The 20,657-nt window shown below is 43.7% G+C and overlaps 1 protein-coding gene across 3 annotated transcripts in view; it reads right to left on the reverse strand.

Annotated features, from left to right (window-relative positions):
- Window positions 1–14,244, reverse strand: part of ACSL3 (acyl-CoA synthetase long chain family member 3) — a 74,395-nt gene extending 60,151 nt beyond the window's left edge. For all 3 annotated transcript variants that reach the window (XM_047870030.1, XM_047870028.1, XM_047870029.1), the window contains exon 1: window positions 13,970–14,244. The gene's annotated coding sequence lies outside the window, so the exon portion shown is untranslated. The remainder of the gene's footprint in view (window positions 1–13,969) is intronic.
- Between the last annotated feature and the right edge of the window lie 6,413 nt (window positions 14,245–20,657).

Genomic DNA, 20,657 nt, shown 5'->3' on the forward strand with positions numbered 1-20,657 from the left:
CTAATAAAACGTGAGAACAAGAATACTTGGTACATACTTGCCCTGTTAGACGTCAAAAGGAACGCTAACTATTCTGGCACAGAATTTTAAGACCAGAAACAGTCACTGGATTTTGATATTTGACAATGGCAGTATTTCAGAGCAGTGGTTAAAAGATTATTCAATAAATTAAGCAGCATTAAAGAAAACTCAGAACTGAGCCAATGGCTGGATTTAAGTCCTAGAAAGCTGAGGGGCAGATCCGAGAAGCAAACAATCACCCAGGCAATCCCTCTCCTCCACAGTTCCCACGTCCCAAAAAGGATTTGTTTCTAAGTCTTTTTTCTGATTACGGAATCCTCTCCCGTGCTAGCAAGGCTGCCTGCACAGCCCAGTGCCTGGCCTGCAACTTTTGCGAAGAGAAACACTGCTTCTGTCCGAAGTGTGTGACACCGCTCCGCTCCCGTCTCTACCCCAGACAACCACAGCAAACGTGACATTCACAGGGACCCAGCAGCCTATGAGCTAGGAGGCCCGTATCAAACACATGGACGTGTTGATGTGAGAATATTCTCTCCAGAACTTAAAACTGGAGTCGAATTAAGAGAATTTGCGAGAATTAAGAGACGCTAAAAAGCCTGCCAAAGTAAACTTGTCCTTCAAGATTGAGTTGAAGCCTCTCTGTGAGGTCCTCCTCGGTCCCACAGACAGAGCTACACTGACTCATCCCCCCTCCCTTCCTGTCTAACACACAGAGGCATGAACAAATACAGAATGAGTAATCCCAAGTGGCTTGACAGATGCAACACAGAAAATGAGGGAAGTTAGAAGTGAAAATGAAATATAGAAACAGGTAGCAGATAGAATGAGGTGGATTTTTTAAGCAAAGCAGTTGGTTGATCCAATTTGTTTTATCATGATTCCTTGGGCTATCACAGAAAAGAAACCATAAAGGATTCCAGGTATGTAGTTACTGGAATAGCCCAAGTGAAGGACAAAGAGGTCCAAAGTTTAGGGCAATAGTTACAGAAGAAGGATTAACTGTAGAGATTTTTCTCAAGTAAAGCCAATAGGATATGGGGAATGTGAAGATTAATCGTGGAAGATTAGCATCAACACTTCTAGAACGTTGGGTGACTTGTACTTGACAGGAGGAAATGGGAGGAAAAGCAGCCACATGGGAGACTGCACGAGGACAGGGCTGGATACTAAGTGTGTGGGAATGACCAGGAGAGATATTCAAGATTTTTGTCAGAAATATAGGACTGGGGCTCCCAACAGAGCTGTAGGTGTAGATGTGGATTTTAGAGTCATCACTGACCCTACCTGCATTAGAGTCCAAACCATGAAATCCCTCAAAAATAGTATATTCACCTATAAGGACAGATGCCACAAAAGCCAGTTAGAAAGGTAAAAAAAAAAAAAAAAAAAAAGCAATCCCTACCAAAATAACACCAACATTCTTCACAGAGCTAGAACAAACAATCCTAAAATTTGTATGGAACCAGAAAAGACCCCGAATAGCCAAAGCGATCTTGAAAAAGAAAATCGAAGCTGGAGGCATCACAATCCCAGACTGTAAGATGTATTACAAAGTTGTAATCATCAAGACAGTATGGTACTGGCACAAGAACAGACACTCAGATCAATGGAACAGAATAGAGAACCCAGAAATGGACCCACAAACATATGGCCAACCAATCTTTGACAAAGCAGGAAAGAATATCCAATAGAATAAGACAGACTCTTCAGCAAGTGGTGCTGGGAAAACTGGACAGCGACATGCAGAAAAATGAACCCGGACCACTTTCTTACACCATACACAAAAATAAACTCAAAATGGATGAAAGACCTAAACATAAGACAAGAAGCCATCAAAATCCTCGAGGAGAAAGCAGGCAACAACCTCTGTGACCTCGGCCACAGCAACTTCTTACTCAACACGTCTCCGGAAGCAAGGGAAACAAAAGCAAAAAAGAACTACCGGGACCTCATCAAAATAAAAAGCTTCTGCACAGCGAAGGAAACAATCAGCAAAACTAAAAGGCAACCGATGGAACGGGAGAAGATAACTGCAAATGACATATCACATAAAGGGTTAGTATCTAAAATCTATAAAGAACTTATCAATTGCAACACCCAGACACTTAATAACCCAGTGAAGAAATGGGCAAAAGATAAAAATAGACACTTCTCCAAAGACATTCAGATGGCGGACAGACACATGAAAAAATGCTCTATATCATGCATCATCAGGGAAATACAAATCAAAACCACAATGAGATACCACCTCACACCTATCAGAATGGCTAAAAATTAACGACTCAGGCAACAACAGATGTTGAGGAGGATGTGGAGAAAGGGGAACAGTTTTGCACTACTGGTGGGAATGCAAACTGGTGCAGCCACTCTGGAAAACAGTATGGAGGTTCCTCAAAAAACTAAAAATAGAACTACCCCACAACCCAGAAACTGCACTACTAGGGGGATACAGGTGTGCTGTTTCGAAGGGGCACATGCACCCCAATGCTTATAGCAACGCTATTGACAATAGCCAAAGTATGGAAAGAGCCCACATGTCCAGACGAATGGATAAAGAAGATGTGATGTACACACACACAGACACACACACACACAGACGCACACACACACAGACGCACACACACACAGACGCACACATACACACACACAATGGAGTATTACTCGGCAATCAAAAATAATGAAATCTTGCCATTTGCAACTACATGGATAGAACTGGAGGGCATTATGCTAAGGGAAATTAGTCAAGTCAGAGAAAGACAAATATCATATGACTTCACTCATATGAGGAATTTAAGATACTAAACAGATGAACACAAGGGAAGGGAAGGGAAGCAAAAAGAATATAAAAAACAGGAAGGGGGACAAAACAGAAGAGACTCTTAAACATAAAGAACAAACAGGATTGCTGGAGGGGCTGTGGGAGGGGGGATGGGCTAAATGGGTAAGGGGCATTAAGAAATCTACTCCTGAAATCATTTGTTGCACTGTATGCTAACTAACTGGATGTAAATTAAACAATAAATTAATTTAAAAAAAAAGAAGAACACTGTTCTACAAACCAAGGGCAGACGATGAAGGTCAATAAGGACACTGTCAGGAGTGTCAAAGGCTACAGAGAAGGCAACAAGTAGATATAATATTAATGCTCAAGTACTTGGCCTGGCCTGAGACAATCTATCACACTTTCTCATCTTCCTTATCAGGGAATTTCTAAATTATAATCTGTACATATTACTCAACCAGCTAGCTATTCAAATGCATATTTTATCAATAGTAAGTCCGCTCTTTCAGAATTCCTGAGCTCCCACTAATAAGCATATACTGGTCATTTTGGGTCAGGTTGTTGGCCTTCCAAAATTTTTCTGGTGTTATGTTCAAGTCTCTCAACTCAATTTAATAGACCCTATCTCACATCCTTTACTGTGCCGGGATGCAAACACTAATTCATGCAACAAAATATGAGTTACTTCTATATGCTGGGCACTGGGTGTGCATCAGTAGATAAAACACAAAAATATACCTGTCCTCACAGAGCTTTCTTTCTAGCGCAGGGATACATTAAACACAGCTACTGTCCCCTAAGGAGCCCCAAAGAAACACATCATGTTCCAGACTTACCTAGCAAGATAACAAACACATTTATTATTTCATGAAGCCAATGTGAAATCAATCAGTAACAAGAAATACAAAGCTATAATTAATCACCTACAGTGAACCTGCCTGTCCACTGAAATCATACAATACAAACAAACACTATTAACTTAAACACACATGCAGTCAGCTCTCAGTTACCTGGGTAAACTATCAACGCATCAAGAGCAATTCCTTAATACTGACTCATGTTTCTGGGTTATATCCCATCCAAACTTCTACCATGTAGTCTTCTAACACGATATAGTGTGAAAATATACAGTTTTAAGACTTCATAAACTAACTCAAATCATTACACATGCCAGTTTTACTATGTGCACCACTTTTCAAATGAACTTGCAGAGACACGCTCCCTAAATCCAATACCCTTCAATTCATTTCCCAGAGCCCATTAACCGAAGCTCCTGAAACTCTTCCCAAACTCGATTCATCTCTGAAGCCGCCTCAAACTAATAAGCCTCCAAGCACCGACCTAGCTTCGGTCTAAGAGTTCAGTCTCTAAACTTGAAGGATCACAACAAGCCCCTTTTGGTAAAAACTACTGGTATTCCAAACACGTGTACCTTTAATACTGTGTATATGTACTACTGTCCTAGCATACTGTAAATACTACAAATCATGCATAAAACATAGAAATTCTTAAAAAGAAGTAAAGTTTCTAACCTTTTCTTCCTGCACCCTAGCGATGGGTTGCATACACACCTGGAACACAAGGACCCGACAAGAAAGGCTCATCCTTATCCGAAAGAAACTGAAGCTCAGAGGTTAAGGAGTTTGCTGTGCTCATAAAAATGAGACAAAACTAGATTTGGGGATTCAAGTAACAGTGTGGTCCCAAAGCTCAAGCTTTTCATCACCCTTTTCTCCCAGGCCAATCTCCTTCCTTACACCTGGGGTCCCATGAGCTCCCTCCCTGACCTCACACCAAGCTCCTAGCCAGCTGCCACTTCTCACAATGCTCCCACCTCAAGATGCTACTAGATAAAACAGGAATTCCTTTTATGCCTCAGTAAATGACACACAAACCAAACACTATGAATTTCTAAAGAGAGTGCTATGCTGTCTAAAAAAGCATACAGTCTACAAAGAGAGGCTTAGTTTCAGGGTAAATGATGAATACAAATTCTTAAACTCTAGCCTGTCAGCAACACCAGGAGTTACAATTCAAAAGGAAAATGACTTAAGAAAATATTCACTATGGATATGTAAAAAAATAATGACAAACGTATTATGGTCCATGTGGTATAACTTCAATTAATGTTAATTCTGTTTACATTAAAATTATGTCAAATACAGTTCTAAGATTAATTGTGGTTTATTCTGGTCGTCTATGAACTAAAATAAACTCCATGCTTCATCTTAGAAATGACTCAGGGGTGCCTGGGTGGCTTAGTCAGTTAGATTAAGTGTCTGACTTCGGCTCGGGTCATGATCTTGTGGTTCATGGGTTCAAGCCCCACATAGGGCTCTGCTGATAGCTCAGACCCCGGAGCCTGCTTTGGATTTTGTGTCTCCCTCTCTCTGCCCTTCCCCTGCTCGCTCTCTCTCTCTCTCTCTCTCTCTCTCTCTCTCTCTCTCTCAAAAATAAACATTAAAAAAAAAAAAATTTTTTTTTAAAACTCAACAGGAGGTTTCAAGTCCAGAGATCAACGGTCCCGAATGGGAAGAGAGGAATTTCTGGTTGTTTCACTGTTACAGTTAAAAAAAAAAAAAAAAAAAAAAAGTCAAGGTCCAGAATGAGGATTACTACAAGGTCCAGAATAAGAAACCTATATGGTTGAAGATCCTGGCCAAAATGATACTGAATATTTTACAGAAACATCAGAAGAAACATCAATGAAGAAAAATGAACTCTATTACATTTCCACAAAATCAATTCAGAACTGAAATAATATTCAAAGGTTAAGAGCTATCTATTGCAGCAATCAGCATAGTTACTATCTAATAAAACCCATGCAAATACCCCAGCGAATTCCGAGCAGTAAACACATAAAATGAACACACAGAGAAATGCCCAAAGCAAACTAATAAAATTTCAAAGAAACCAAAGAAAGAAACAGGGCACAGATAACAAAAATCCTGAGACAAGAGGAAGAGGAAAGGAAGGTGAAGAAAAAGAACGCTGATGGAGAAGATCACAACACTACTGAGCATGAAAGGATTACAAACAAGGAAACTGAACTCCAGAAAGGCTAACTGGTGTGGAAAACACCACACCGCCAGGCACGATATGGCCAGTGCACATCAGCAGCCATGGTGACAGGGTTAGAAACACCTTGGGCCAGACCCCCAATGCTCTTCGGGCAACAACTCAGAGCCCACATGAGCCTCCTCATTTGCTGGTTGAGCAGTCTCCCTCCTACTCCTAGAACCTTCCATTCATTCAGCAATTATTGTCTCAATTGAAAGAATCAATGAATAAAGTTTCACAAGCTCTTAATTGTTTTGTTTTTCCACCCTCTGTTTTGTGCTTCCCCCTGGGCTGTGATTTATCCACACAGCTCTCCTAGTTCCCTTTCTATCTGCCAGCCCTGCTCTTCCCCAACTGCCTTGGACATCCCATCTGTGCGCCAAACTCAAACTCAACTCTTTCTTCAAATCCAACTTATGTCTCCTTTTGCTCAGCTGACCTTTCCCTGGATGCCCTGGCCAAACACAACCATTCTGACCTCTGCATGGCTCACTCAACATTAACCACATCTCGTGCATATCTTCCTACAGCTTGAACATTCTTGTCTTTAAGAAAAAGTTCCTACTCCTCTTTAAATGACGTACACTTTTATTATATGACGGATTCTCTCACATACTGGATTCATAATACCTCGTTATTGCTTACCAAAAAACTACTCCTGAAGGACACAGAAAAACAAAACAAACAAAAGACAAAGAGGTACAAGGAAACTTTTGGAAGTGATAAATATATTAATTACCTTGACTGTGGTGACGGTTACATAGGTGTATATATGTACAAACTCCAACTGTATACATTAAATATATGCAGATTTCTGTATATCAATTAAAAAGCAGAGAAAGGAAGGTGGAAGAACAAAGAAGAAAAAACTGAAGAAAAAGAGAAGACAGAGAAGGCGGCAAGCAACTAACACAGGAGGTCAACTGTGTGCCCTGAACTACCATCTGTTGTCTCCCTTAATGCTCACAATAACTCCGTGAGGGAGAATTAAAATATTTATGTTAATTAAAATATTTATGTTAAAGAAACTGAAATGAAACGCTTAGAAAGGTTAAGGAACCAGCTCAAATTTACATAGCAAGTTTTATACACATGGTTGGCAATGATTCCTTCTCCACCCCACAGCAGAGTTGATGATATAGGATAATTAATGCATTTAGGAATGCCACCTGAATCATTGTCAAGGTCATATCACAAAAGGTATTTAAAACAAGAGGGGACTCTTGTTAACAAGTTACTTGAATGATAAGTACACTATGTCAACCTATTTCAATGTGCTTTATATACATTTCTGGAAAATGAAAGCACAAGATAAATCCTAAATTACTAGTGTTAAAATACAATAAACTAGGTAATGTCCCTCTCAATTTTCTCCTACTTACAATATCTCTTCTCAGTCTCCCCTAACTAAAGGTTACAATACATTAGACGTTTCTTTGAAGTATTATTTGTATATGCAAAGATAATAATGCTGCTTCAGAAGAGAAGGCAATAATAAAAAGTGGATAGGGGCGCCTGGGTGGCTCAGTCGGTTGGGCGGCCGACTTCAGCTCAGGTCATGATCTCACAGGCACAGTCCATGAGTTCGAGCCCCGCATCGGGCTCTGTGCTGACAGTCAGAACCTGGAGCCTGCTTCAGATTCTGTGTCTCCCTCTCTCTCTCTCTCTCTCTCTCTGCCCCTCCCCTGCTCATGCTCTGTCTCTCTCGGTCTCAAAAGTAATTAAAAACATTTTTTAAAAAGTGGATAGCTTAGAATATATTGCACACTCTAAATACAGTTAAAACAGTTAACATTTATGAAGTGCTGACTGTGTGCAGACACTTACCTCACATAAATCCTTATAACAACCTACAGGTAGATTCTATTATGATCCCTATTTTACAGAAGAAGCAATGGAGTCACAGAGAGGTTAAACAAGCTGCCCAAGGTCATACAGCTAATAACTAGAGCCGGGACTCAAATCCAAGCAATCTTAACTCCGAGTCCATATTCCGACGCACCAAATTACAACGGAAACGAGCACATTTTAGAGAAAAATTATTTAAACAAGCACTAAAATGCAGAACTGGCCAAATCAAAAGTAGATGCACAAAAATTTCCCAAGGGGAAGGGCACATATGAATTATCCCTACAGTCATTTATGAAACTTACAATGAAATATTAGATATAATATGTGCAAAACTGCCTAGGAACAAAAGGAGAAAAGCGAAGAAAGTCAAACAAGGTTGATTAAAAGTTACTAAAAAGAACTTTAAAGGAAAAGCATCCACTGTGGTTTTGCACTACAACTAAGACAGAAGAACCTTAAGTCAAACAATGACAAGACTGGAGGAAAGCGGAGCTAGGAAAAATATACAGAACAAAGAAAAAGAGCAAGGATGACTACAGTGTCAACAGTGGAAGGACACAAGGGATGATGGTCAGGAACACTTATGCTCATATTTGGAAGGACAAACGAAGGAAAAAAGGAAACAACCTAAAGGTCTAGCAACAGAGCAAAGGGGAAATAAAATGTGGTCTAGCCCTGAAATGTCAGAGCACGTCACCGTGAAAAGAAATGAACTACACAGATATGTACATACCTACTCTGATGAAATGCAACGGAGGAAACCACAATGATTAAGTGATAAGGAGTGAAAAAAGGTACGTTGCAAAATACATACAACACTATCTGCAGTTTAAAAACACATAATACTATACACTGTTGGGGGACAGTAAAACTGTACAGAAATGCAGACAAATAATAAAATTCAGATCACCAAGTTCATGTCAGTGGTTTGACATGGAGGATTTGACAGTGGAGGATTTGAGGGAGGGAAACAGGTCTCTTTCTTTGGATTAAACATTATAAAATACTTTTCAGACATACAGAGAGCACTTTTTTTTTAACAGAAAGAAAATTAAAAAGGAACGTGATAATTAGATTATGGCATTCCAAACTGCATTATATTCCTGATCCAAAAAATTCCAAAAGGGCAATGATAATGATTCCTGAACAGGAGGATATATCCTTAAGTATTCACATTCGAGTACAAGAAGAAAATTCTAGTTAAATTCTCTCAATTCAGTTCATTTCTCTTTCTTTATGCTCTCCCTGTAAAAACAGGGCTGTGGGGGCTGGGGGAGGGCAGTAAAACTATGTGTAATCAAAATAAATATTGTCCTGAATGTCATCGCGGCTCCTTTCCTGATATAATGGTGTCTTCAGAGGGAAGAGCCCCGGAGAGGAGGCCCAGTGCCTGGGCTAATAACACAGACTCTGGAACCAAACTGCCTGACAGGAGATCCAGCACACCTTAAGCAAGTCACTTTAGATCCCCTGGGCCTCAATTTCCTCATCTGTGAAATAAAAAGGATTTTAAAAGAAAAACAAAAAAAAAAAAACTATTAAAATTGAGAAGAAAACAGAACGAGCATCTGACCAGAGAGAGTATTAATTATCGTAAAGGTGTCGGCTATTAGCCTTCTTCCAAAGACCGTTAGTTTAGAAGAAAAACCAGGATTTGTACCAGAAAAATATAATTGTGGTTGCTTTCTAAATCAAGTAGGGGCTAACAAAGCTGACCATGACAGGACAGGAAAATGGACAGCTTTTTCACCTCCCGCGCAGTCAATGTTAGGGTAGCAGGGTAAGCGTTTTATTTTTCTAATAGTCTTTGGTATCATTATAACATCTCCAGTGTGTACATATTTGCAAACATACACACCTGGACTAAATTCAAGGTAAAACGCTATTCCCTGGCTCCCTTGTTCACCTGTCAGCCCAATTCATCTTAGAAAACCAGGCTATCACCTCCACTGTGAAGATTCCCCCTTCCCCTCCTCTGCTCCATCTGTACAGTACCATACTGCAATCCATCTGCGCTTACACCTTCTTCGCCTACACCATAGAATGTCCATACGCCTCGTTCTTTTCGTGAACCATGAGGACCTCTTTGAGAACAGAGACCAGCAATCATTTGCAAATTCCCAGTGTGTCGCAAGATAGGCACTAAATACGCACGTGAATGAATGAATCAATTCCACTATATTCTCTTATGACAAATACCTTCAGAAACCAGTAGAAACCTGTATTTGGAGGTGGTTTATCCAAAAGATTATTTAGGTATCTTCAGTTCTATTTAAGAATTAGCAGATCAGTTGAAACCACTGAATCATCTACCAGTTCTTTTTTTTTTTTAATTTTTTTAATGTTTATTTATTATTTTTGAGAGACAGACAGACAGAGTGTGAGCAGGGGAGGGGCAGAGAGAGAGGGAGACACAAAATCCCAAGCAGGCTCCAAGCTCTAAGCTGTCAGCAGAGAGCCAGATGCGGAGCTCGAACTCATGAAACCATGCGATCATGACCTGAGCCAAAGTTAACTGACTGAGCCACCTACGTGCCCCATTATCTACCAATTCTTTAGGCCTCAAAGTGGGAAACATTAGAAGTATGGAAGTATACTCCAGTAAAAACAGAAGCTAAACTTTGAAATTAAAAGAACTAAGGCATTTAAAATGTCAAGGAAACAAAAGTAGTCTAAAAACTTTCTTATGAAACTAAAAATAGCATGTACGAGAAGATATCACAAGATTTAATGTTTATATCTTCTCCTTTTCTCCTTTTTCAGAAGAGAACTAATCACAAGTCAGATGAAAGGATTTTCCCTATTAAAGTGGATAAAATCAAACCTAAACCATGTATTAAATCAATTTCACATGATGCTTCTATAGTGAGGTTTTGTAAAGACCCTATCAGTCAGCTAAAGATGGGCTGATTTTTAACTTAACAATTCTTGGCAATTTTTTGGAAATTGCCAGGGCTCCACTAGAAGGTACTGATTCGCAAAAAATCAATTCCAGGCCTTCCTTGGGCTACTACAGCAGGGGTGTCCCTCCTCCCAGCTAAGGGGCTGGCCTCACTTGGATCCCACCCCCTCCCAAGTTCTCAGGAACTTTGCACAAAGAAGCTAGCACTTTTCTCTCTGTATTCAACCTCTCCCTTCCAAGGAACACCTTCCCATCGGCTTTTAAATTTAAACAATACTCAATTCCCCTCTCATTGGAGCCCCCACCCCTGCAGGCCCACTGCTTCGGACTGTGCCCGCACTTCCCTGGCCACTCCTCCCATCTGCGGTGCCTCCTCTACCCGGCTCTATCCCAGGCCTCCCCCAGGTCATATTCTAGTCTCTTCACAGGCAATCTCACCCAGGCCAGAGGGTTCACCCACCACCTCCACACTGATGGCTCCAAAACAGTAAAACTAGTAATCGCTGGACATCTCCTTCTCTCAACCTGCAAACTATTAATCACCATGTCTGGCAATTCTACCTCCAATTTTCCTTTTTCTCAGTATTTCTGCTCATGATATGAGGCTCTTAAGAGGATCAAACGGGCTAACGTGATAGTACTTTGAAGGGAGACAGGGGGACTTAAATCTGAGTATTAGTATTCATTAAATTTAAATCTCCTTGAAAACAGGGCCTTTATCAAATTCATCTTTTTATTTATTCCACACGGCACACCAACGGTGCTGTGCAGGCAGATGGCATTGAGTAAGCGTACTGCAATGCATTATTTGCATTGGCTTAATACACATTCAACTGAAATATCCATATACTTAACAGCTGGTATTTCCCAAACCACATTATTATTTTGTCTCCTAAGAGGTGAGAATTTTAAGTGTAAACTACTCTGGTTACCTTCGATCATTATGATGCTGGCTTACCTAAGTGAGAAAACCCTGTCACCTTTTTTGGCCTGGCGTTCCTGACAACCTCCAAATCCCATCAAGTCCAAAGCTCACCTAAAGATCCTTGGTTCCCAAACGTTCTTGTTTGGAGGGGAAATTTTAAGTGTTACAGGAACATTTAGGCCGGGAGGCAAAATGCTTCAAAAAGCTCCCCATCTCATTTTTCTATCTTGCGATGTGAGCTAGAGTACGCTGGGTAGGAACCAACACCGTGAAATGAAAGGAATGTTATCGTTCAAAAGTTCTCAAACTCTCGCATTATGTACATTCGATTACAGACTCAGAACGCAAGACTGTAAAATCTCACGTCAGTTCAAAAAACTCCCTCATTTCCACCTCAATCGCAATCCTCACTATACTCTTCATTCACACAGCACTTTTCCTTCATTGCACTTCTCATAACCTGTAATTATATATTTATCTGGAGGATGATTTGCTTCATACGTTTCCTCCATGAGGGCAAGGATCACCTCAATTCTGTTCATTGCTATATTTCCAGCACTTACATGGTGCCTAAAATATAACAGGAGTTAAAAGGCTGTAGCTGAGCAATTAATTGAATGAGGAATAGAAGTAGTCATTTAAGCAGGGAAGCACATAAGCAATGAGAACGATCCTGAGGCCCTAAAATCTGACCCCCCCCAAACCAGTGGGCATGATTTTCCGCTCATAATTTATCCATCCTTCGTTTCTCCATCCCCTTTTCCTTCCTTCCTTCCTTCCTTCCTTCCTTCCTCCCTTCAAGGACATTTTAGACTGAAAAAATATTTCAGCTTTGAATCCCGACCACACATCTTAATAAATCCAGTAACTGAGACCCAAAGACACCAGGTGACCTGTCACCTGGACCCTGCTCATAAAAGAAGAGAGAGACAGCACGAAAAGCCTAAAGAACAAGCCACAGTGACTACAGAAGTCTTAGTCATCCCTAAGGGTCAGAACCGTGCAAGAAGATGCCAGAAAACAAAAGGATGAAGTCTGTGCAACTGACTACCACGTCACCACACCTCTTCCCTGTAATAACCTTCTAATTCGCTTCAGGAGCCAACTCAGCGACAACCTTCACCTCCCAGGACTAACCTGGGGACACAAACAAGGTTGCAGTGGTCATGAAAGGTCTTCAAACTACAGCTCTCCAGGGCCCGCCCCCCCCAAAAAAAAATCCACCGTGGCAACAATTCAGCCAGCCACCAAAGAGAGGCAGCATAATATAGTGGTTAGATTCAAGAGCTCTGGAGTTTTAGACAGCCTAGTCTGAATCCCAGCTTCTCTTACTTGCTGTGATCTGGGGCAAGCTATGTGTCCAAACTGCGGTTTCTCTAGCTCTAAAATGGGAATGAGCACCGCAACAGAGAGCTGTTAACTGTGTGAAGATATCACGTCTAATGCACTTTGTACAGAGCCCGGCATGTAATAAACTCTCAATAAATGTCAACTATGTGTCACTGTATTCAGCCGTAATCGCTTTCGCAAGGCCTATTCCCTCTCTAGCTGCCATATAATTTTAAAGACGTTGTTCTACCCTTTCCATGTTGGAGGGGCCATACATACAACAGCTTAGAGCACATTTTCTAAATCCAGACCGGGGAAACCAGTTAAATGTCGCTGCGTCTCAGGTGGCTCACCTATGGAGCGGGCCCGATAACTACTCCCCCGCAGGGCTGCTGATAAGGAGCACCACCTCGGCGTTACACATTCTATTACTGGATGTGTAATTAAAACGCACTTACGGAAAAGTAAACCTGCAACTCTCAACCCCAACCATCGGCCAACCGTGGCCCCACCAGCCAGGGGGCCAGAACAAATGCCAAGGTCGACCCCGCTCACCCACCCAATTTCTGCCCCCAGCCGGCAGCAACAGACACCCCCGCGCGTCCCTCCAGCAGGGTTTCCCGCAATCGCAGGGCTATATCCTCGCAGGGACCGCGTCAAGGCCCACCCAAAGGAAGATGCCAGCACCCCCACCCCCACCCCCCACTGCCCGCCAAGCCGCCCGCCCCTACAGAGCCGGGAAGGACCCAGGGCATCCTTCCTCCCCCGGACTGCGCGGACGCCCGCGCTGCGGTTCCCCCAGCTCACGTGAGCCCTTCGGCCCAGGCCCCACGTCACCCGCTTCCCGGACCCCACGGCGGCGCCTCCCACCCTGCCGGGCTGCCTCCCCCACTACGCCGGGGGCCGCCACGCGACCCCGCGGCCGCCTGCGCGCCCACCCCCGGGGCCCGGCTCCGCGGCCTCGTCGGGCACCCGGGGCCCCCCGGGCCGCTCGCGTCCCACCTCCACGCCCGGGAGGCTCTCGGGCCCAGCCCGGCCGCACGCCGAGGCCGCGCCGCCGACCGGCCCCCGCCGCTCCCACAACGGGCGCCGCACTCACCGCGACGCAGGAGCCCCCGTTCTTCCAGCCTCGGGCCCGCGCAGGCCTGGCTGCGCCCCAGAGAATTCACGCCCCGTGCCGCCTCCTGGGGACCCCGGCGCAGCCGCCGCGCCCGCACTGCGAGAGGACGACCTTCTGCTACCCCGGCCGCAGCCGCCGCCGCCGCCGCCGCCACCGCCTCGTCCCAGCCCCGGCCGCGGCGACACACGCTGCGTCGCTCGCAGGCGCCGGCAGACCAGCGTCTGTTGAGCCGAACCGCCCGGGACGCGCACCCCCGGCCGGCGCTCGTTGCATATGCAGAGAGGCCGCCGCCCATTGGCCCGCGGGCGGTGGCGCGTGCGGGGCTGGGCCTATCGAATTCCGGCCGGGGAGCGCGGCGCGGTCGGCCCGGGGCGGGACGGGGTTACTACGGGTCATTCGGCGGAGCCGCCGCGGACGGGACCCAGCCGCCACCGGCGCGGGGCGGGGACCCGGTCGGCGGGAGGGATCGGACCGCAGCGGCAGGGGGGGAGGGGAGGCGGGCTCTGCGGCCGAGACGTGGGCGGAGGACAGGCGGGTCCAGCGGGGTCTGCAGTAGGGCCGCCCCCTCAGGGGGAAAAGACCGCCCCTCCCCAAAAAAAGAACTGGAAATGCACTGTTGGTTGCTGCTGTGGTGTTTAAATCTTAACATCGACCGTGCGATAATACGCGTATTCTTTTCACGCTTAAGCGCATCACTATCCTTTTCTTCTTGCACACGTTTTTGGCAAATTTTGTAAAATAAAATGATTTTCGGAAATAATCGGAAGCGAGAGGGGCTCCTTTATTATTTCTCTCGTTTTGGCCCCACTTAACCCGGTAAATAGCCCATCAAGATTTGATTGTTTTCAAGGGATAAAGTTTATTCCACATTATTGTTTTTAGACATTCTTCTTCTGCATCCAGAAGTGTTTCTGTATTTTAAAGAGTTTGTCGTTATATCTCATTTTAAACACTGCAAAGCAAAAAGGACAGGAGTGCAGGTACACTGCCTCCCCACAAGCAAACAAATGCAAACCAAAACACAAATGACTAACACAAAAACTACAGTGCTCTGAAAAAAAAAGATGCCTTTCGTTACCCACTAGTAGGAGGGTTGGGCTTTTTTTTTTTAACCCACCAAAATATTTAATTGGTCTGGGAACAAAGTTATAACAATAAGTCAGATGTGATACCACAGGAAATAAAACTGATTTGGAGGGTTTTATTTTTTTTTTATTTTTTTATTTTTAGTGAAGGAGCTAGAAATAGCTACTTGAATAGTAAATCTCCCCTCTATGCAAAACTTTTCTTTAAGTAGGTGAAAGGTGACGTTTCTGAGCCAGCCGGAGGCTAAAAGCAAGGGCGCACTTCCCTAGAGAATCTCTAAAATCAGCGAAGCAGTCTGAACTTGAACTCGGTGGAGCGTTGATGCACACGGCAAAGAAAGCTCTCTCACCTTGGGCCCCAGGCCAATTTAGCTACCTAAAGGAATGGCTACCTGACTCAGGCAACCTGTTCTTCCACTAGGAAATATGTTCAGTTGCTGCTAGTCTATAGAAATACTATCAAAGGATGGACTCTGGGGACGCCTGGGTGGCTCAGTCGGTTAAGCGTCCGACTTCGGCTCAGGTCATGATCTCACAGTTTCATGGGTTCGAGCCCCACCTCAGGCTCTCTCTCTGTCTCTCCCTCCCTCCCCTGCTCTTACTCTGCCTGTCTCTCTCAAAATAAACTTAAAAATAGTTATTTTAAAAAAAAGTTTTCAGTATATTTTTATTTTTATCTAGAGCTTTTGAGAGTTATAGGATTTGCCTTCGCTCTCCTTCCTTTCAGAAAAACTCAATTCAGAAACTATAACGGCCAACTAAATGAAAGCATCCAACAGCACCTTTTATAGCTTTGTTATTTTTCCAAATTACAGGGGAATCCAGGGAGATGTCTTTGTAATTCTCAAGAACACTTAATGATCTGTTTTATTTGAAGGGTCGCAGAAATAGTCTGTGACCGCCTGGCTAACTACTGCTAACATTTTCCATAATCATTATAATGTAAAACCAGGCCCAGCTGATGTTCAAAAGTGTAACGGAAGCCTTTTTTGTTCTTTCATTTCTGGGGATTGAGAAGGGGTGGGAGGAGCTGAGGTAGCACGGGGTACTATAGGTTTGAGTTACGATGGTTCTAGCTCCAAGGATCAGAACGATCAACAAAAAAACGATGACCTTTGTTTGCGTCACATAAAGATTGATCCAGAGGCAGGGCAAGTCCGAGATGAGTCCAGAGACTCTGCCCTGTCGCTGAGGATCAGAGCTTTTACCACCTTTCACTGTCAGTCTCAGCAGATCGGCTTCATCACAGATGGCAGCCACAGTGTCAAGTGTCACATGAAAACACAACAGCAACTGGCCCAAACCTAGAGGCACGTTCCCTAAGGCCATTTCTTATTAAGGTGGAAACCCTTCGTCAGAAGGCTCGCGACAGACCGCTCCTCAAGTCCCATTGGCTGGAATTAGGTCACATGTTCATAGCCTAGCCGCAAGGGAGGCCGGGAAGGGTTGGCCTTCCCGGCCTCCCTAATGGTTGGCCGGCACTGTCAACGTGGAAGCAGACAGGGAACGAATGAATGTGGGAAGGCCTCCAGTATCTGCCACAGATATCACCTGAAAGTACTTCTCTCTGACATAAAGTGCTTAAACAATAAAACCATCTATTAGCTCGCTTAAAATGGCCAGAGGAAAGCACTTCCGGGGTTGCTTCAAAGGCTCAATTGGTGTTACCGAGAGCCTAGCTGCTTCTCTCTCTGCGTTCTGCCAAGCTCAGTGTTTATGTTCTTTCCCCTCCTGATTTTGCTAGCAAGTGAAATGCTCTGATAAACTGAGCCCCCTCACAGATCACCTACCAGGGCTGGGAAAGGACAGTCTAGCAGCTGGACACAGCATCATTTGACCTCCAGTTCAAACTATAAGAAGGGCACTGTGAAGGACAGGGCCCACCCCAAAAGAGGAGCAGCCTCAAGCTGGCTCTTTAGCCCTGTCCTTTAAGGGACCTTTAAGAGTTTTATCAGGCAGGGCATGCCCAGTTGGCTCCGTTAGTAAATCAAGCAGCACTTGATCTCAGGGCCGTGAGGTTAAGCCTGCCATTCTGCTTACCTTTTTTTCTTCTTTCTTTCTTCTAAGGAGGTTTTTTTTTAAATTTTTTAAATTTTATTTATTTTTAAAAATTTTTGTTAACATTTATTTATTTTTTGAGAGACAGAGCACGAGCGGGAGAGGGGCAGGGAGAAAGGGAGACACAGATTCCGAAGCAGGCCCCAGACTCTGAGCAGTCAGCACAGAGCCAGACACAGAGCTGGAACTCAGTGACTGCGAGATGGTGACCTGAGCCGAAGTCAGATGCTTAACCGACTGAGCCACCCAGGCATCCCTCTGCTTACTTTTTTAAAAAAGAGTTTTCGGGGCGCCTGGGTGGTGCAGTCGGATAAGCGTCCGACTTCAGCCAGGTCACGATCTCGCGGTCCGGGAGTTCGAGCCCCGCGTCAGGCTCTGGGCTGATGGCTCGGAGCCTGGAGCCTGTTTCCGACTCTGTGTCTCCCTCTCTCTCTGCCCCTCCCCCGTTCATGCTCTGTCTCTCTCTGTCCCAAAAGTAAATAAACGTTGAAAAAGAAAAAAAAAAAAAAAAAGAGTTTTATCGGGCAGTACTTACCGGGGAGGAAGTAGTATGATAGGACCCGTGGATCCCGTAGTCACATGCCCATCGTTGCTACTCTGCCATAAAATGGGTCCCTTAGTAGCAGACAAATGTTACGCAAGATTCCATGATGGCAAATCAGGCACTCTGTGAGCCAAGACTCAGTGGGCAGGATTGGCAAATCCGTGCAAAGATTTTGTAGCAGCCCCAGTAAAGACAAATAATTGCCCTACACACTGGTAGGGAGAAAGCCCTGAGGTGGAGATTCACAGGTGCCATCAGCATATCCTGGACATATGAGTGATAAGGTATGTGCAGGGCACCAACACAGCTGCCACAAGTGGGCAATCAATTGTGTCTACCATTTATCTTTTTGTTGGGGGGGGGGGGGGGGAATGGAATGTATTTCAAGGAATTTTCCAGTTACTGAATTTCAAGGAAAGAATCAGGAGAATTCTAAGAGGTCCTGTGTGTCCAAATCCTGTGGTCCTGTCTTTCTAGAAAGCCCTTTGTAACATAGGCATCAGATTCAGGAGGAAAGTGCATGGTGATCATGACGTAAGATATCACAGTGGGATACCCTCCTACCCACTCTATATAAAGACCCCTAGGGATTGAGATTCTTAATGTCAGTGTCCTCAATGACACTAGATTGCATAAACACTCTTATCAGTATGAATCTATTCCCAGCCCTACCCATCAGAATTCCATAAAAATAAGCTAATGTTAATTATCTTTATACATATACATATATATATATATGTTTATTTATTTTGAGAGAGAGAGAAAGAGAGCATGAGCAGGGGAGGGGCAGGGAAAAAGGGAGAGAGAGAATCCCAAGCAGGCACTGCTCTGTCAGCACAGAGCCCGATGAAGCGCTCAGTCTCATGAACCATGAGATCATGACCTGAGCCAAAATCAAGAGTCAGACGCTTAACTAACTGAGCCACCCAGACACCCCTAATTAGCTTTTGAAAGTAACAACACATACTTTCTCATACCAAGTTCATTTTGATTAAGGATAATTTCCAATTAAGGAAGTGAACATTTTTTTTTTAATATTTTTTTTTCAACGTTTATTTATTTTTGGGACAGAGAGAGACAGAGCATGAACGAGGGAGGGGCAGAGAGAGAGGGAGACACAGAATCGGAAACAGGCTCCAGGCTCCGAGCCATCAGCCCAGAGCCCGACGCGGGGCTCGAACTCACGGACCGCAAGATCGTGACCTGGCTGAAGTCGGACGCTTAACCGACTGCACCACCCAGGCGCCGCAGTGAACATTTTTTTTAAACATGTATTCATTTTTGAGAGCGCACAAGTGGGGGAGGGGTAGGGAGAGGGGGACAGAAGATCCTAAGTGGACTCTGTGCTGACAGGCTGACAGCAGCAAGCCCAATGTGGGGCTCGAACTCACTAACTGCAAGATCATAACCTGAGTTGAAGTGACACTTAACCCGACTGAGCCACCCAGGTGCCCCTAAGGCAGTGAAATTTATTAGCTACACATTTGTCTGTGTCTTAAAGTCTCTTTAAATCCACTGTTGGGCTTGTTTGCTGCTCTATGTGGGAGTCTCTACATATATAGAGTCTTATAATATCTTCATTAAACTTTATAATTTTTCAATTCATTTGAATATAGACATAAAGAACTCTGAATTCAGGAAGTTATAGTAAACTCTCCAAAATAGTTGGTTTTCTAGTATTTTTTAAAGGTATTCTGGAATAGAGACTTGATATGTTTGATTAAAAAGAGATAACTGAGACATAGCAGTTAGAATTAAGTTTGACTGTATGTAACTGAGAATGTAAAATAATAGTGGCTGAAGCAAACAAGGACTTTAATTCCACCTAAAAGGAGTATGGAAACTCCATGTAATCATCAGGGACCCAAGATGATTCTCTCTTTCTGCTATTATTCCTCATGTGTGGCTTTTTCATGTGTGACTTCCCTACTCAAGGTCATAAAATAGCTGCCAGTGACTTCCCTACTCAAGGTCATAAAATAGCTGCCAGAGCTCCCGCCATCACATCTACCTTCCAGGCATCAGGAACAAAGAAAAGAAGATTGTAAAAGGCATGCAACTCCCAGTAAGTCTCTTTAGGCAATTAAAAGAATTATGAAATTGTTTTTCCATTTTCCATTTTTTGGTTTTTCCATTTTCTGGTCAACATGCCATTGACCAGAATAGACTGGGATGTGAAATCTCCCAGAAGCACACATTACCATCCTAAATGAAATCATGATTCTGTTACTAACCATGAAGGGAAGTTATTGGGTAAGGTATTGGGTAAGGGAAGTTATTGGGTAAGGAACCTACAGTCTGCCCCCCCCCCCTTGATAAAGATGGGGCAGTTGATGGAAACCATAATATGTTGAGCACTGAAATGCATGCCTTTATTTTATTTTATTTCATTTCATTTCATTTCATTTTATTGGTTTATTTATTTATTTTGAGAGAGAGAGAGAGAGCAGGTGAAGGGCAGAGAGAAGGAAAGACAGAATCTCAAAAAGGCTCCATTCCATCAGCACAGAGCCCAATGTGGGGCTTGAACTCACTGTGAGATCATGACCTGATCTGAGATCAAGAGTTGGACACTTAACTGACTGAGCCACTCAGGTCCCCCTGAAATGCATGCCTTTAACCCGATGTTGTTCAAGTTTTCCTAGGGCCAACGAAAGTGCTCCTGTTCATTTCTCCCTTTGATTTAGAAGTTTGTGACAATAGAAGGCAACTGTTCTACATTTTTCTGACAAAGAGCTTTCGTATAATTGTGAGGTTATATGTCCTTTCTCTTCTTGGGAACCATCGGTCTTCATTTTCTTCGCAGTTCCTTGCTGAACTTCATGCTTTCATCCTTTTTGCTTCTTTTTTCTGGACCTGCTATAGTTTCTTTATATCATTATAAAATGTTTGGAAGCCAAGCGGGGGTTCAATGCTCTAATTAATTGCGCATTAGTTCAAGATATTCCTGTGCCACGAGGTGACAGGTACTGTACCAGAT

Source organism: Prionailurus viverrinus, chromosome C1 (assembly GCF_022837055.1).
Source record: "Prionailurus viverrinus isolate Anna chromosome C1, UM_Priviv_1.0, whole genome shotgun sequence".
NCBI lineage: Eukaryota > Metazoa > Chordata > Mammalia > Carnivora > Felidae > Prionailurus > Prionailurus viverrinus.